Here is a 17,220-nt window from a genome sequence, read left to right as displayed (position 1 = left end):
AAATATTTTAAGGATACAGTATTAGTTTAGGTGATCCAACTGCAGAGTGCTATGATTCTAAGCAAACATTTTGGTTAAACCTGCTTGGGGGCTAAATCCTTTGTGAGCTTTCAGCTCTCCTGCTGGTGATCTTTTCCTCACAATGCAAAGCCCCTTCCCTGCCTGTGCTTTACTTCTGAAGCTCTTTAAAAACATTTCTCCCTGCAAGCCTTTCTGTGGTGCAGGCAGTTCACAGAGGTGGAAATTTTTGGTTGTCCCTAATCTCTGTCCATTTGTGTGATGGTGCCCTGCATGGGAGCTTTTCAGAACAGAAATGAGTCCCTCCTTCCTGAGAGTTTGGAAATCATCTATCTAACCCACATCAGCACCTGTGATAAAGATGCTGACACCAGTGTTGCAATGGCTATTACTTATTTATGTTCTTGCAACAGAGTAATTGAGTGCTCTCACCTAATATTAATAGAAATGTCTTTTTACAGCAAATATATATGTGTATGTATATATATATAGGATTACAGATAATGGGAACATCATAAACTTCACTAATCAGGTCCTCAAATATTTGCTTGAACAGAAATCTAGATTTCATCTATCTCTATTTGTTTTTCAGAAATTTGGGGAAAGAAAACATTTTTTCCCCCAAATATAATTGTTGCATTTCCTTTTTTAAAAAATAGAGAGAAAAGACCTCTCTTCTGATGTGTTTTTATGTTGCAGCCTTTTCCAAGCCTGGGCACTTCTGTGCCTACTCTAGGTGACAATTGCAAAACATTTGATGTTTGCTTGAGGTCCTGAGATATAGAAAACAAATTTGGAATGCTAAATGGTATGCAAGGAAACAAAATCTCATTCCAAGAGTAACGCTCGATCTGCTAACCTGACAGTGGAAAGGAAACCCATATGAGCTGTATATTCCAAACCAAGATTTACCAGCCTGGCTCATGTACCCCTACCAGAGGGTTGTAGGAGACTGTTTTGCTAATGGTTACAGAACACAAAATCTGCAAGGTGTAAGTGCACATTTTATAAGCATAAAAAAATGGGCAAATCTATAGAATAATTTATACACACTTTTCCCCACTTCTTTTTTCTGACAGCATAATTCTGCCCATACTGTGTTGAAAAAGGTTTTCACAGATTTGTAATGTTAACTGTTGAATCTATATTTATGAGTTTCCATGATGTTTCTGCAATAATAAGATTATTAACATCCTTTTTACTTAGTATGAGGCACTAAGGCAATCAATGGATGAAACTCACCCGCCTGTAACAGTGGCTGGTTCATTAGCCAGGGACTGCTGTAAAGACTGGGGTGAACATTAAGGAATCTGCATTTATTTTTAGCAAGGACTCGATATTCTGTGCAAATCCAGCATGAGAAAGGGGAGTGGATTTCTCATTGGCAAAGAGTCCTTTCTGGAATGGCCTCATTCAAACACTTTACATCTTTTCTTTCTAGTCCTGCACCCTAAGGTTCTGGTGAAAAAGCATGAAAAGCACAGAGAGGGTTTTTTGGTGAAACTACTGTTCTGTTTTGAGTGTTGTCCCCTGAGTGTGGTTCTACCAACAGCTGTGCCCATTTAATGCCTTGTCTCGTTTCCATTTTTGGCAATCAGCTCACGAGAACATCATGTTGGGTTCTTTCAAAAGCCTCACACAATCTTCAGTCACACCTTGCTCCTGTTGAATTCTACTCTGTCCTTAGAATCTCTGTTCCTTACAAGTGAGACCAGGTTAGATGGGAAGGCAGTTCCCAAAAGCTGGATCTTGCACCCTTTTGAGAACCCCAGATCCCTTGGTGGGCACTGAGTGGCCTCACCATTAGATGTGTGGTGAAAAAGGCTCTGATTCAGCACTGGGGTCCCACCCTGACACTGCCCACAGTGCTGAGAACATCACTTTGACAAAACAGGCTGTGAACATGTCCAGTTCTCAAGCTTTAATTAATCAGATTGGAAGTCCACTTGCTCAGCCAAAGAGCTTGCAACAGCAAAAAAACCCAGTAAATGCTGTGGTAAATGCCATTATTAGGAGTATTTCCATAGTGTGAGTGGCTCTCCATCAGCAGGCAGACATCCCAAAGTAATGCACACAGTATTTTCGAATTAATATAAAGTGTATATGAGCAGCTTTTGTAAGTGTGCTGTATTTCAGGGGAAGCTCAAACTGAGGCTTTGACCTGAATTTGGAATTGAGTGCTCCTTTCAGTTAAGTAAAAGCTCATTTTTCATGACTAGAATCCATTTATTAGGTGAACCAAAAACCCCATAAGCAGACAGTTTTAGGATTTCAAAGTGCCTTCATACAGGTTCTGGGAAACAACTTGCAAAACATGCAGGAATTTATACAGAGATGTTTAATAAATCAAAGAGACACTTACAACAATGAACATCACTCAGTTTAGGTGATTAGTTCTTTACAGTCATTAGGATTGGAGACCAGAGTGTGTGGACTAGTCTCTTTTTATAGATGATTGATGGGATGAGAGAGATCAGAAACAATATTGTAGACAACAGATGAACAGAGAATATTAAAAAAGCAATGGGGGGAGGATTGAAGCCCTGCTGAAAGATTAAAGAATAGAAAGAAGTACAAATGAGCAAATCAATTATTGTGTGAAGATTTCTAGGATGTTGTTTAATTCATATTGGCCTGTTCTATATTTAGTTTCCTCACAGTTTCTTTTTTTATTGATGTTTCTTTTAGTTCCCTCTCTGGAATCTGATTCTAAGATGCATCATTGAATCATCCTTTGAGGGGAAATGTTACAAAATGAGACCCAATCTAGCAAACATTTTCTGACATGAGCCGTCTTGCCTTAACTAAGCAAAATTCAATGATGCTGCTTCAGAGTATGAAAATCACTCAAAGAAGCAAAAAGTTTGGGAATATTGGCTGTGGAGGGGGTGCATCTTCTTTAGGAGGGAAAGGCAGAGAAGGAAGGGGAAGGAGTAACTTCAGACATGCTTTTTCCTTCCTCTGGAATTTACTTGAGCGCCCAGTATATGGGGCAGGTTGCTGGTAGGATGGACCCAAAAAATGTCCAGAGCAAAGGGGATTTATGTGCAATATCTCTCTGTCATCCCCTGTCATGCAATGTCAGGAGCTGGGCAGCTCCCCCATGGGAGTATCTGTTCAGGACCAGCTTCAGGAGCCAGGGAAAATGGGTTTTCCACCTTCTGCATCTGCCTGAATGCTTTCTTTTCCAAAGCATCCTGTACATGGCGTGAAAGATCCTTCCCTCAAGGGGGTTGTTTGCTTTGGTTTTTGGGGTCCCACTCAGGTGCACAAGTGAGGATGTCAGGGAGGAGAAACATTTTTACTAGGGAGGCACCATGGAAAAGGGAAAATGGGAAATAAATGCAGATTTTTAAAATCATATACTGTTATAACAGACCACAGACTTTAAAATAATGTAACCATATTACTTTGCTGTCTTCAACATGTCACAAAAGAGCTGAGATCAGGCTGTTCAGGAATCAGTTCCACTTTGGAGCACACTTGCATTAGTTTTAACAATAAATTATTCAGTTTTTCAATGCCTGACTTAGGAATGATTATAACATCACTGTAATTACTTTTAATGTAAACACTGATAAGTACTGCCACCCATTCCAGCACCTCCACATTCAAAATTTACAGTGAAAACTTAGGGGCCTGTCTAAACCTACTGTATGAAAAGTGCTGCTTTACACACAAAATATCAACTTTTTCTCAAAAAGTTCTTTTTAACAACAGCCAAAAGAACTCACTGATTTCCTTCTTGTGAAGCATTTCATAGGAATGTAGGACATTTCATAGGACTCTTGACTTTTCTTTCTGGAGAACAATGAGGCATTACAGGAAGATTGTCAAGCAGGATGTTCATGTTATCACCAATAGTTAGGAAAGGAGGAACTTGACAGCTGCTATCATGAAACACTGTCATGATAGGCTCATATAAAAATTTCTCAACCTTATAAATCCTGAACTTCTGGTTCAGGAGTCTGAAGTGAGAAAATCACGGCAACTTTCCAGTGAGCTGATAGAGTTATTGGCTGTTAACAAGAGAAGTCTCAATGGACACTGTCTGCATTTCCCTTTATGAACCCCAGACTCTGATTTTTCATGGTGCTGGGTCTGTCCATTCTCAGTCTGGTCCTTTGGAGGCTGTGCTGGTGGTGTGGGCACAGAGACCCACTGGGATGTAAATATCTTTGCTTCCATCACTTTCACTGGGTCTGGCTCTTCATTCCTTCCATCAGTGCATCTTTAAAGCCTGCAAGGTTTGATTGCAATGAGAACAGAAATTGGAGATGGAAAAGGTAAACAAAAGAGATTTGGTCAAAGGAAGGCTGGTTAAAGAGGAGCAGAGGGAAGCAGGCAAACTGTGCTGAATGCAGTGAATGAGGGGGAAGAACAGTGGTTGAAGCTTTCAGAGTAAGGTAAGGATGAATTAAGTGGAAATAGGACACAAAATCCCTTAGGATCTGTTCACAATTCTGGTGACTAAATTACAAACTATTACCCCTGCAGTTACTGATCTGGTGCTCACATTTAGCACTGCTGGCCAAGAGACAACTTTTTCATCCAAAAAAGTCTGATAAAAACTATGTGGTTGTCACTGTTACATGGAGAAAAGTGCAAAGCATGCTGTGCTGCTTCTGTTACAAGTTTCAGAATCTTAAATTTAAAAAAAAAATTGTATGACTTCAACTATGTTAAAAATGAGCTTGAATACTGGATCATTGTCTACAGAAAAAATAGCTTTTCAGAAAGAAAATCCAGGTCAAAGTAGAGATCTGAGGGAACAAAAAGAGGAATTGGAACCTGGGGGAGCTGAGCTTGAAATGAATCAACATCTTTATGCTTAACCAAATTGGCCCTGCTTATCACACCAGGCCAGCCAAGTTGAACACGAAACCAAGATAAACATGACATAAGGCTGCTCATGTCACCACTTCCACAAGGAGAACAAGAAGCTTAGACAGCATCCACCACCATGTACAACTTTTCAGCTGGCCATTCAGATGAATAATTCTGTCCATATGCACTAATGACCACTAGACAATATATGAAAATTTTAAATCTCCTTTATATACTTATTTAGTGTGTTGCACAAGGAAATCGAAACATTTCAGGAGAATGAAATATTTGTACAGTTCTTATTGAAACTTCTTTGGCTCTGTCAGAACTGCATAGCTGTGCCCATGAGACTTGTGCATCTTTGCACCTGAAGTTACTTGTGTCTGTTATTTCAGTCATTCAGACAATTCATTGAACACCATATTAAATTATTCTGCCAAAGAATTCACAGATATTCAGTATGTGTATTACTGTATGATTACCTGTTGGAATCCTTTCCTGAAAACAAATGGTGACTTAATGAAAAGTGTGTGACTTCTCAACACTACAGCAAATAGAAAGAAAAAATAATTTTAAAAAATTCAGCAATTATTATTTAATGATGCAAGTTGGAGGCACATCTTGGAGTTTTCTTAAAACTCAGGTGTTTTCTAATTTGTGATTGCCTCTAAATGCATGAAAAATAGCATGGGGGTCATGTTTTATTACATCTTTGCTTGTATGAGCTCTCTCGGATTAAGGTTCCTGCTCTCCACTCTGTCTGGAGAATGGGCCTGTGGAGGAGGTGTTTGGTAACTGGAGCAGAGACTATATTAGCTCTACCTTTGCAGTCTAAAAATATCTCTGTTTTAGGATGGTTGGACAGAATTTGGCCCTTGGGATTTGTAGCCTAGGCAGGTTAAGTGAGTGCTGTGCACATTAAATGCAGACTTTGAGGTAGGCCATCGCATCTTTCCTAAAATGATGTTACCCTACGGTCAGATTTTGTTTGTTTTTAATACTCTGTAAATTTACTACAGGGGCTTTGATGCATGTTTTTCAGCTTGAAAGAAAAACTGTCTCCCTTCATCCACCACTTTACAATTTTAATGCTTTTAGCAGGCAGCTCCAAGACACAGAAAAGCAGCACAGCTAACAAGAATATCTGGAGCTGTTCTAGGAAAGATTTAAAAGAACACCCAAGAGGCCAGAAGAGGACTGAAAATCTTTTAGCCAGGAGTCTGTCAATCTTTGACTGAGCACATGGACAAAGCCTCACCATGGCAGGTTGCTCTTCAAGGTGGTGTCTGTGCACCTTCAGAGGAAGAGTTTGGTACCAAATCAGTGTCAGAGAGAGGCTGCTGGTCCTGGTGTGCATCCCTGGGGTGGGATTGCCTCTCTCCTGCCAGCTCAGCTTTTTGCACCAGCTTTGAGCTTGCACAGAGCCTTTGATGGGTGACCTCTGGGTTACAGCAGGATGGACAAGGGAAGAGCCCTCTTGCAAGTCCAACACAACTTTCTGCTGCCTGCACTCATTCAGGTTTTTGTTTGTTTGATTGTCTTGAAATTTTTAACTGCGCTTTTGATCTGAGCCCATGAATTGAAACCATCACTGGGAATGTGCTGCTAGAGAGAATCATGAAGCAAAATGCAACCAAAATACTTTAAATGTTGATTTAAGGGATGTCTAGACCTCATGCTGGCTTTCTGCACAAAGATGAATTTCTCATAGACAATACCCCTCCTCCACTTTCCAGATTAAAAATCAATTTCCTATACTCTCAACTCCAGTTCTTCTGTATAAAGAGGAATAATAGGGCTTCTGCTTTCTCATTTTCATTTGCAGTTTGGAAAGGGCTTGTATTTAATGGAAGTGGAGGGAACACTAAACAGGAAGCACGAACATGTACAGGGTTTTTGAGTTATTAGATTAATTAAAGAAAGCCATAAAATGGTAGCAGTGTAAAAAACCAAAGTCAAAGCATCCATGCACATTCCATGGCATTGCTGTAGAATCTGAAAAAAGATGTTCTTACCCTTGGAGGGCCAGGCTGGTGCTCCTGTGGGCTGATGCCAGCAAGTGTTTCTAGAACTTTTGTTAGATTCACATAGTAGATGTTTTTATCTTGCTTTTATCTTTGGAATTTTCTCTCTTCCCTCACAGCTGTGGTGATTTGTTTATTCTGGTGTTAACAACTAGATCTGCAGTTAGTGAGTCTAACAGCATAATAATCTACATACACCAGACACATAGAGGTAGATCCAGCACAGAATATTCATTTGTGTTGGAGGATGGAGAAGAGTTATCAGCCAGGAAGGATTTGAAATGCTTTCCAGGATCAGAATTCAAGTGATCTGTACAGTGGCAGAAAAAATATCCAAGAGTAATATTTTTTCAGTGGAAATTCTCATTTTAGGGGAAAAAAAAAGGACCAAGTAATGTTTCTGCTGTTTATTCTGGCAACCAAAGCTGCTCAAGCATTATAGAGTATAATACTCAGTAGTAATTCCAAATAAATCATTTGAGACTGCAGTCTTTTAGGTTATTTTTTTCCTTCCTTTGTAGTAGACATCACAGCTAGGACAGGGCATGTCTTTTGCCTGGAGCTGCTCATTAATACAAGAAAAAATAGTGAGTCAGAAGAGTTTATTATCTAAACAGACAGGAAAGTAGAAGTTACTAGCCACACTCTTGTGATGGGAATGAAGGATTATTTAGAGAAACTATTTGTACCAATAGTGATGCAAGAAACCCCCAGACCACCACAGTCCTGATGCAGTACTTCAAATTTTATTTATTCTCAATTTTAAAGGGTTTGATGGTTTTTATCTTATTTTTTCCTCTGTGTTTATTGTTGGAAGACACTGAAATTGTCACAGAGAAATGCTTCATGTATGAATGGGCTTGGAGATGTAGGGAATAGTCAATTCCCAAAAAAAAGAACACCTGTACCTAAGTCCTGCACCTCCCTTGAAGCCCTTTGCCATGCACAGCAATATATATACTTTATGCATTCCCATGCCCAGAAGGAGGTGGCCATATCCTGATGGACAAGAAAAGCAAGATGTGAATGTGGACTCATGACTGTGAAATATCAGAATGGTTCCGAAGCCTCTTCTCAGTTTCTCGAAGCTGCTTCTGCTGACAAAATATTTCTCTATATAGGAAAGTGAAACAAGGATTTTCGCTTGTTTAAACTTCTTGTATTCACTTCATCTAAGCATCTCCTAAAACCAGAAGTTGCAGGGAGGTTTGCCTTCCCATTGGGTCTGACATGAGGATCACTTTGCCACCATCAGGAGGCAGAATAAAATCGGATCCACTGCACATTCACTGGTCAAAATCCTCCTGGCAACAGAGACCTTATGTCTTGCATCTTATTGTGTAGATTTATGTGGTATAAAAGGACCATGAGCACTTTTCTAGCTCTCTGCACATGGCAGGATTTCACCCAGCAGCTTGAGAAGGTCAATTAAGTATTAAATAGCACCAAGGATAGCAGGCTAAGATCACTAGGTGCCATGTAACATTTTTTTACATGTCATGAGCTGTGCACAAGGGCATATCTAAATAAAATGCACAGGAAATAGCATCACACAAATATGATCTACATTTTTTCTTGATCAAAGAGGCTGAGGGAAAAAATAATTAAAAAGTAAAAGCCTTATGCAATGAGATTTAAAAGAAAACTTCGGAGGCTGATAAGATGCATCTGGCACAACTTCAAAGTCCATCAAAGTACATATAATCAATGTTTGTCAATAGCAGTTTTGCATCCTTTAATTTATCTTTCATGGATATAAAGCATGATGTTATTAGGATCCAGTCCATACCTTAATTCTGTTTGAGATTTGATGAATCAGGGCTCTATTAAAATTCAGTGCAAATCAGCTTACTCAAGGACACATTACATAAAGTCGTGTGTTATCTAACTCCTTTTATCTTGCTGTCTTTCTAACTAGTTAAAGAATCTGGAATTTCATAAACTTGTATTTGTGGCTGGCCACCAACATACTGTCTCAAACACATATTTCTTGTAGGCACCTGCTTAAGGTATGCACATGTGGCATAATCAAGATACCAAAATTCTTTGTCTTTTTTTTTGGTGTATGAAATTTCTTTTAGGAATGTTCATGTTCCAGAGTAAGGAATCACCAGAAACAAGGTTCCCTGGCATCCAAATTTCATCACCTGTCACTGTAATCAAGTGCTCACAACTTGATGTTTTTTTTCACCACAAAATCCCATTCGGGATGGGAAATTTTGAAACCCTTGGGATTTCACTGTTTTCTTCGTATTTCAACATATGGACACTATTTCTATCACCTTCTTCCTTTTCAGATTCTAAACTGTCTCAAAGAAAGAATGGTCACTTCATTTGTTATTGTAACATACAGCACAAAGAACATCCAGCAAAAGTTTGTCAGCACTTCCGCAACAGAGGGTTGTTTATTCTTGCAGTAATACTCTGATTTCCTGAGTTGCTACTGCTGTTATAAATGCCTCAGCCTCAGGAGAATTGAGGTTACTCAAGGATTTGAATTTTTATTTAAAAAAATAATAAATCCTGGTTCTCAAATTAGTGGACAAATGCTTGAGAACATGAACTCTGAAATTTAGAAAATAATCAAATAACACACTTTGATACTTTAAAAAATCATATGTTATGTAACAAGATCTCACTGTTTTTCAGGTAGAAGTAAGTATGAGTCATACCTTTTTTCCAATTTAAAATAATAGTTGAAAGATAATTCTACTACAAGGTAAGCACTTGTTTTTATTGTTAATTTATACTTTTCCCATCCTTGTTATTTACTGATTTGAAACATTTGCCACTGGTCAATGCAGTGATTAGCTGGACAGGATGCATTTATTTGACCAGGGCAATCTGTTGAACATTAAACAATATTTGAAGCAGGTTAATTATTTGCACTGAATTAACTTGGCCTCAGAAGATTGCAGCTGGTCTGAAAAAACATAGGCAAGAAGAAAAAGCTAATTTTAAGAAAAAAACAAGGATGATTCACAGTGCTTTGACGCTTCAGGTTCTTCCACTGGTTATTGTCCTAGGGACCACATGTTTGGGCGTGAGTATGTTTTCATTCTCCTTTTATTTTCATGTGCCAGCTCTGCTGTATCTGCATTTCAGGCCACTGAGGTGACCAAGTTAATGCAAATAAGAAGAAAGCCCCATGGGGTTTTTTTGAAGCAGGTATCTCAAGGAATGGCTCTTCTGGGTACACTGGGTAGCCACATCACTCCTGGTGGTCTGTGATGGGGAGCCTGGTCCCTCTCCTAGCCCTGGGCACTAAGAATGCCCCAAAACCCTGGGCTGCAGCATGGGCAACTCATCTTAAAATCATAGAATGTTTTGGGTTGTAAGGCACCTTAAAGACCATCTTGTTCCAACCCCCTTGCCATGGACAGGGACATGTTCCACTAGAGCAGGTTGCTCGGAGCTCAGTCCAGCCTGGCCTTGAGTATTTCCATGGATGGGGCATCCGCCATCTCCCTGGGCAACCTGTGCCAGTGCCTCACCACCCTCACCATCAAAACTTTCTTCCTTCTTTCCAGTCTTCATTCTGAGGGACTAAATATCAGATTTAACAGGTCAGGTACCAGGCCCTGCCTTGGCAGTTTTGACAGCTTTTCTGCAAAAGGTAAAAATTCCCCCAGCCATGTGTTTTGATTGACTGAATTATCGTTGTCACTAACGTGGGAGGAAGGTTAATGGCAAAATATTCAACACAGCTGGGGGTGACCAAGCTCTGCTCTGGCAGAGCTTGATATACTTTCCTACATCTATTCATCTCCTCTTTAGAGAAGACTGGAAGGATGACTTGTAATCAAAGGAAAGTTAAAAGTCAGTTTTAAAAAAAATTTCTTTTGTTCTTCCAAGCAATCAAGTAGATTTTCTCATGAAGGAATCTGAGGTTCTTTTAAACATCTGCTTTCTTAGTGACTTTTCCTATGTGTGCAGGTTTGTATTTACTGAAATGCATTGCAAAAAATTCAGATGTTGACACGTTTAAACTGAATGCGTTGGGAAAATATATAGTAAAGGGGTTCAATGGGGCATAGATTTTTTAAAGAAGTCTGGAATTTGAGATCAGTGATTTTCACAACTCAATAGAATAATTATTAATTAGTGTATCCCAGGACCCATGCCACACTCGGTCCAGTAGTACATGTAGCATCTTACTGAGGGGTTCAGCTCTAGGATACTTAAATGCCAATTTTACAGACTTTGTGGGAACACCATCTAATACAAATAAGCTCGTCATGAATTTGGCAGTGTTAATTCATGATCACTTAGGAAGATGTGAGGCCAGTCTTAGACAACACGAAGTCTTGCCCAGGTTTTTTCTAACTAGTCCTAAGTGCTAGATTGACTCAATGGTTTGACAGTCCTAATCTGACTTTGCTTTAAAATTGCTATAGAAAATGTAGAGCATATCTCCCCCCGCCCCTGAAAATTCATTAACATTGCTAAAATGCAAAAGCAATTCTGCTGTCACTGAAAAGCAGCACGACAGAATATTCAGCAGGCTAGTTTTTAATAAAACATGCTTTTTCTTCATAATTAATATAACAAGGCTTTCTGGCTTAGCACTTGGCATGGATCCCAGGGAAAAAAAAAAAAAGAGGTGAATGAGTTGCCATGATGTGTCCATGGCATGACAAACAAGTTATGAGACGATATTTTTGTCTTAATGATTTGTCCTGAAGAAAAAGTTGCACTGAAATAGTTTAAATGAAAAAATAATAGATGTTCCGCTTTGCTGAAACCACAGAAAACACCCTTGAATCCCTATTTTCAGCCTTTTCTAGAACTATCTTCATCATTTTTATTTGAATCTGGTTTTAGAAGTTTTTATAAGTAATTAGCTGATAACAAATATTATTGGCAAAATATACCAGAAGTCACACTTGGGTTTAAGCAGCAGTTCATGTTGAGTCAGTCACAATAGGACAAGAAAATACTTGGACATTCATGTATCTGGCAGGTTTGGAGCAGAGCCCTAAGACAAAAAATTTCATTCAGTTCCTGAAAAGAAGCTGATTCCATCTGCATGAATCCAAACTATTTCCATAAAAGGTATAAAGCTGCATGGTGAGCACTGAGTTTGGTTCTTTAGCATGTGTGATGGAACTGCACCAAAGATTGTTTCCAGACATGGCAGGTCTTCTTGGGATGGGCTTTTTTCCCCCTGCTTTTCATTTCACTTCTGCTCAGCAAGATGCTGTAGTAGAAATGTGCCTGCCATCAAGGTATTGCATTGTTAAGTATTCCTTAATTAGTCAAAGAGAAGTCCAAAGAACTCTGCTTTAACTGAGCTGTGTATCCTTAGTTATCCAGACTTGCACTGAAACAACTTTTCTGGAATGCACTCAGATTTAAACGAAATGCTAAAATGTTGTGCTGAGTTGGCTAGAGCAATCTGGAACAGGACAATGGAAAGGTGCATCCCCCAACACTCCAGTGACAGACAGCCCTTCCTCTACACCAGGCTGCAGCTCCCACTGAACACTGCACTAAAGTTTGCAGGAAAAAAATTATGTTTAAATCTCCAGGTGTTCAGATCAGGCCCTTTCCTTGTATCAGATATCCCTGCATGCTCAATGTCCCTGGCAGCAGGGAGGAAGACTTGCAAGGGTGAGAGCAGCAGAAGTGGCTCTTCACTGAATATTTTGGATCTTCAGAAAATTGATGTCTGCTTAGTTGTGATGGAAAGTGTTTTGAAATCACGAGCCCTGCCCAATCCAATAACAAAATGCACTTAGTAGTGGAAAGGGAAGGATAAAAGTATCACATTAAGATCAAACAAATGCAAAAAAAGAAACCCTTATCATAAGGGCCAATCTCCCTCTTGGCTCACAGCAAGCTGGATGCTGCTGCCAGCAGTGCAGGTCTTTCCCTGCCTCAGGCGCTTGGAGACCAACATTCTAGGGTGTTCCAAAGACAGCTCTGTCTGACATCTTTTTCTAACCCCCAGTGGATCCAGTCTTGTTGAAAACTCCCAGTTGTGTTTCTCTCACCCTCACTGCTGTGCTGCACCACGCACACGAGGGCTTTGCGCTCCGCTGTGTCATGCACCGAGCGCTGTGAGGATAAGTGAATGCTGCCAAGCCCGCCTGGATCTGTGGCCCATTGGGTGTAAAACCCTTCTGCAGTGCTCGCCTAAATTTGCCTGATGCAGCAGGAAAGCAACAAAGCCCTGGGAGCGCTCCCAGCTAATTTTGCACCGTGCTCTCAGAGAGGGAAGTGTTCCTCGCTGACCCCCGAAGGCAATCAGCTTATGCCCTGCAGCGTGCAGGTTGATATCCCCTGTAACTAAAGGGACTTAATGACTTTGCATAAGCTTTAAGTCTAGCAGTATAACCTGCATTCCCAGTACTGGCTGCAGGAGTGTTTGATAGCGTCGGTGTGACTAGCTGGCTCCAGCAGCCCCCTGAAAACACATTTTGTAGCTTCCCTGTGCTGTGGCATCCAAGGCTGACCCCATTTTTCACCTGGGAGCACTTCAACCACCAGAGAGCTTTAAAAACACCCAGCTGCTACCAGGCCACCTCTCACAGAGCAAAGATTAATTTGGAAACTGATTTCTTGGGAAACAAGAGCAGGTAACTCCTTAGCAGAGGACCAAGCTGGTTTCAGCAGCACCTCTGAAGGATCTTGCTTTTTTTCCTGGATCCCTGTGGGTTTTGTATCAGGAGCCACCACTAAATAATCAGCAAAATAAAGATTTTAGGTGTGAACTTCACTGGGTACTCTGGGACTAGTTGATAAGGAATCCATTTACTCTGAGGCACACATTGCAGTTCAGTGTGGAGGCAGAAGATGTCTTGTTAGCAGAGAAGTGAAGAACTCAGAGGTTTTGGTGGAATCCTCTCAGAGAATGGTTTCCCAGGCTAAAAACACAACATGTGCTGCATGTGTGCTCCAGATGATAATATGCCCTGCTTTCATTATACTGCAACCATGGCCTTGGCTGAGAAGCACAATGTCATTGCTGGAAAAGCCACTTTCCCTTGAAGTTCAAAGACTGTCGCTACCCAAGATGGTTGCAGGCAAAAATCTGGCCGATTGTAAGAGCATCAGAACTGTCGATTCCCTCCTCCTTTGGCAAGCAGCCCAGACAAAGGTTCCTACTGAGAGCTGTCAGCAGGATCAAGGGGTTCACTACGAGAAGGCAGTAGCTGTGTCTGCCCTCGTGGCTCCTTCATGGCTTGTGTCACTTGTGGATGGAAGTTGATCAAATATCCATCTTCGTTCTCCAGTTCTACCCCAGCCCGCCTTCTTCTTGGCTGCAAAGCTGTGGCTGCACAGATGAACAAATGAAAGCATAATCTTTGTTTTTCTGCCACAGAGGCCACTTTGTGACAAGTTGCAGGAGAATTTGCAGGATTTAATGCAATTGAGTGAATAAGCCAATTCCGACCAATGCAGTTTAACACTGCAATTCCTGGAGTGCTTTGTTGCAGTGTGTGTGTATGTATAGAGCTAATTTTGCTACTCTGTCATGCCGCTTCGAGTCATTACACTGTTTTCTCTGGAAGTCTGTTTTGCACACATGTAAATTCACAGCATAACCCTGGGCTGTCACCTTTTTGCTCTCTTTCTGCACCTGCTTTTGTGTTTCAGTGATTGATTTTTATTGTAATAAGAGGTAGCAATGTACCCAAGACACAATAAACAGTTCAATTGCAGAATGCCCATGGTAGCTGTAAATAATTTCCCTTGAATTTGGGGTCAAATTTTCCTGAGTTTATTCAGAAAGAATTGCTAGAGTTTAACTGGACGTTTTTGTCTCAGAAAGAGCCATAGGATTCCATCCTGAGATAAAGCTCATGGTTCTGTCATTCTTGTTTGAAATCTATTACATTTCATTAGTCTCTCTTTCTTAAGGAGTTGAAATGGAAAAATTGAATGTATGATGTATCTGCAATGTTTAATATTAGTACAAATCTATTTAGCAGAATTTTGAAGATTCTTTGGAGGAATGAAGTTTTAGTGAAGTGCTGATCATTACAGTGACAAAAGACAACAGAGGTCAGGTGAAATTAGGACATTTTGAATTTCACCATTTTTTTTCTGGGAGCCCTATAAATGTATTTGGCTGCATAGTCAGCAGGGCACTGGTACCCATTTAAAATGTCCCTCACAGGTTTTTTGTTTTGGTAGAGTTTCTTTTTTTATGAGCCTGAAGTAGTAAAATTTAAAATTGTTCTCTGCAAATTCTTCCATCTCTGTCCCTCATCACTGCAGAACTGCTATGAACAGAATCCAGTGATTTTATTCCCTCTTGAGAGAGCACACAAAGTATCGGTGTCGGGCTGCAGCAAGGAGAGCGTTTGGTGAAACCAGCCCCACAGTCTCATTCCTTCTGCCCCCGCCCCCCTTCCTTTTGTTCAAGCCCGGCTCCTCGCTGGGCTCAGCACTGCACCTCGTCGGAAGGACAAGATCCTCCTCTGCTGGCCACGAGCAATACGGCACTGCAGGCAGGAGCCCTGCCATCCCTGCCCCTGCCTGCACTGCCTCCTGCAGCCCCTCCTGGACCCCCACCCTGTGAACCCCTCCTACAGCCTTCTGCATCCATGGCAGGCATCCTTCATCCACATCCTGCATCCACATCCTGCATCCCACAGCCTGCATCCTGCATCCCACAGCCTGCATCCCTCCTCCTGCATCCATATCCCACAGCCTACATCCCTCCTCCTGCATCCCACCTCCTGCATCCCACCTCCTGCATCCTGCATCCACCTCCTGCATCCACATCCTGCATCCACATCCTGCATCCACAGCCTGCATCCATATCCTGCATCCCACAGCCTGCATCCATATCCTGCATCCCACAGCCTGCATCCATATCCTGCATCCCACAGCCTGCATCCATATCCTGCATCCCACATCCACATCCTGCAACCCACAGCCTGTATCCACAGCCTGCATCCCACATCCTACAGCCACCTCTTGCATCCATATCCTGCATCCACATCCTGCATCCACCTCCTGCATCCACAGCCTGCATCCCACAGCCTGCATCCCACAGCCTGCATCCACAGCCTGCATCCACCTCCTGCATCCACCTCCTGCATCCCACAGCCTGCATCCACAGCCTGCATTCACACCCAGCATCCACATCCTGCATCCACAGCCTGCATCCTGCATCCTGAATCCCCATCCTGCATCCACATCCTGCATCCCACATTCTGCATCCCACCTCCTGAATCCCACCTCCTGCATCCCACCTCCTGCATCCTGCATCCACAGCCTGCATCCACATCCTGCATCCTGCATCCCAAATCCTGCATCCCATATTCTGCATCCCTCCTCCTGCATCCCACCTCCTGCATCCTGCATCCCACCTCCTGAATCCCACCTCCTGCATCCCACCTCCTGCATCCTGCATCCCACAGCCTGCATCCCTCCTCCTGCATCCCACCTCCTGCATCCTGCATCCCACAGCCTGCATCCCTCCTCCTGCATCCCACCTCCTGCATCCCACCTCCTGCATCCTGCATCCACAGCCTGCATCCACATCCTGCATCTTGCATCCCAAATCCTGCATCCCATATTCTGCATCCCACCTCCTGCATCCACATCCTGCATCCACAGCCTGCATCCCACAGTCTGCATCCCACAGCCTGCATCCCACAGCCTGCATCCCACAGCCTGCATCCCACAGCCAGCATCCACATCCTCCCCTGGAGGGGATGAGGGGAGAGCTCCAGCACACAGGAGGGAAGGAGTGAGCTCTTCCTCCTCCTCTGCTGCAAGCTTCATACCTTGAGTCAAAAAGCTAAAATTTGGCCCTCTGCTGGCTAGCAGGGGTGAAAATTCTTCAAAATCAGTGTGGTCTGGTGAGTGGTCCAGGGGACCTCAGGACACAAGAGAAAACTCTCCATGCTGAGAAAGCTCTGCCAGAGGTTTTGTCCCCTGTGGCTCTGCTGCTGCAGGTTGTGACAGGCACACGAGGAGGGAGAGCGGCAGCACAAAAGCAGATACAGGAGCCTTACAATAAAGATTGTGTTTAACTCCTGGATTCTCTATGTTGAGTGCACCAGAAGCCTTTGTTCCCAGTAATATTTAAACTGTGGCAGCAGACAGAGGCTTTCATCCAAAAGCAGGAATCAAAATCTGGGGCTGTCACCAGCCACCAAGCCATTGACTGTTCTGGAGGATGACAGTGTAAACCTGCACATTGTTGAGGGCAGCACTTTATTGAAAGAGTGAGTTAGGGTAGCTGCCTTTCTGTGGGCAGCTCAACCCGTGTTTGGACACAATGGCAGTTGGATAACCTGGGAAATAAAGTAGTGTAGCACAATGATGCATTTCTCATCTTTCCTATTTCCTTGGGGTATGAGCTTTGTGAGACTGTCATCTCCACCCT

The sequence above is a fragment of the Catharus ustulatus genome, chromosome 8, assembly GCF_009819885.2.
Source record: "Catharus ustulatus isolate bCatUst1 chromosome 8, bCatUst1.pri.v2, whole genome shotgun sequence".
NCBI classification, from domain to species: domain Eukaryota; kingdom Metazoa; phylum Chordata; class Aves; order Passeriformes; family Turdidae; genus Catharus; species Catharus ustulatus.
Note: the sequence above shows the minus strand (reverse complement) of the source record.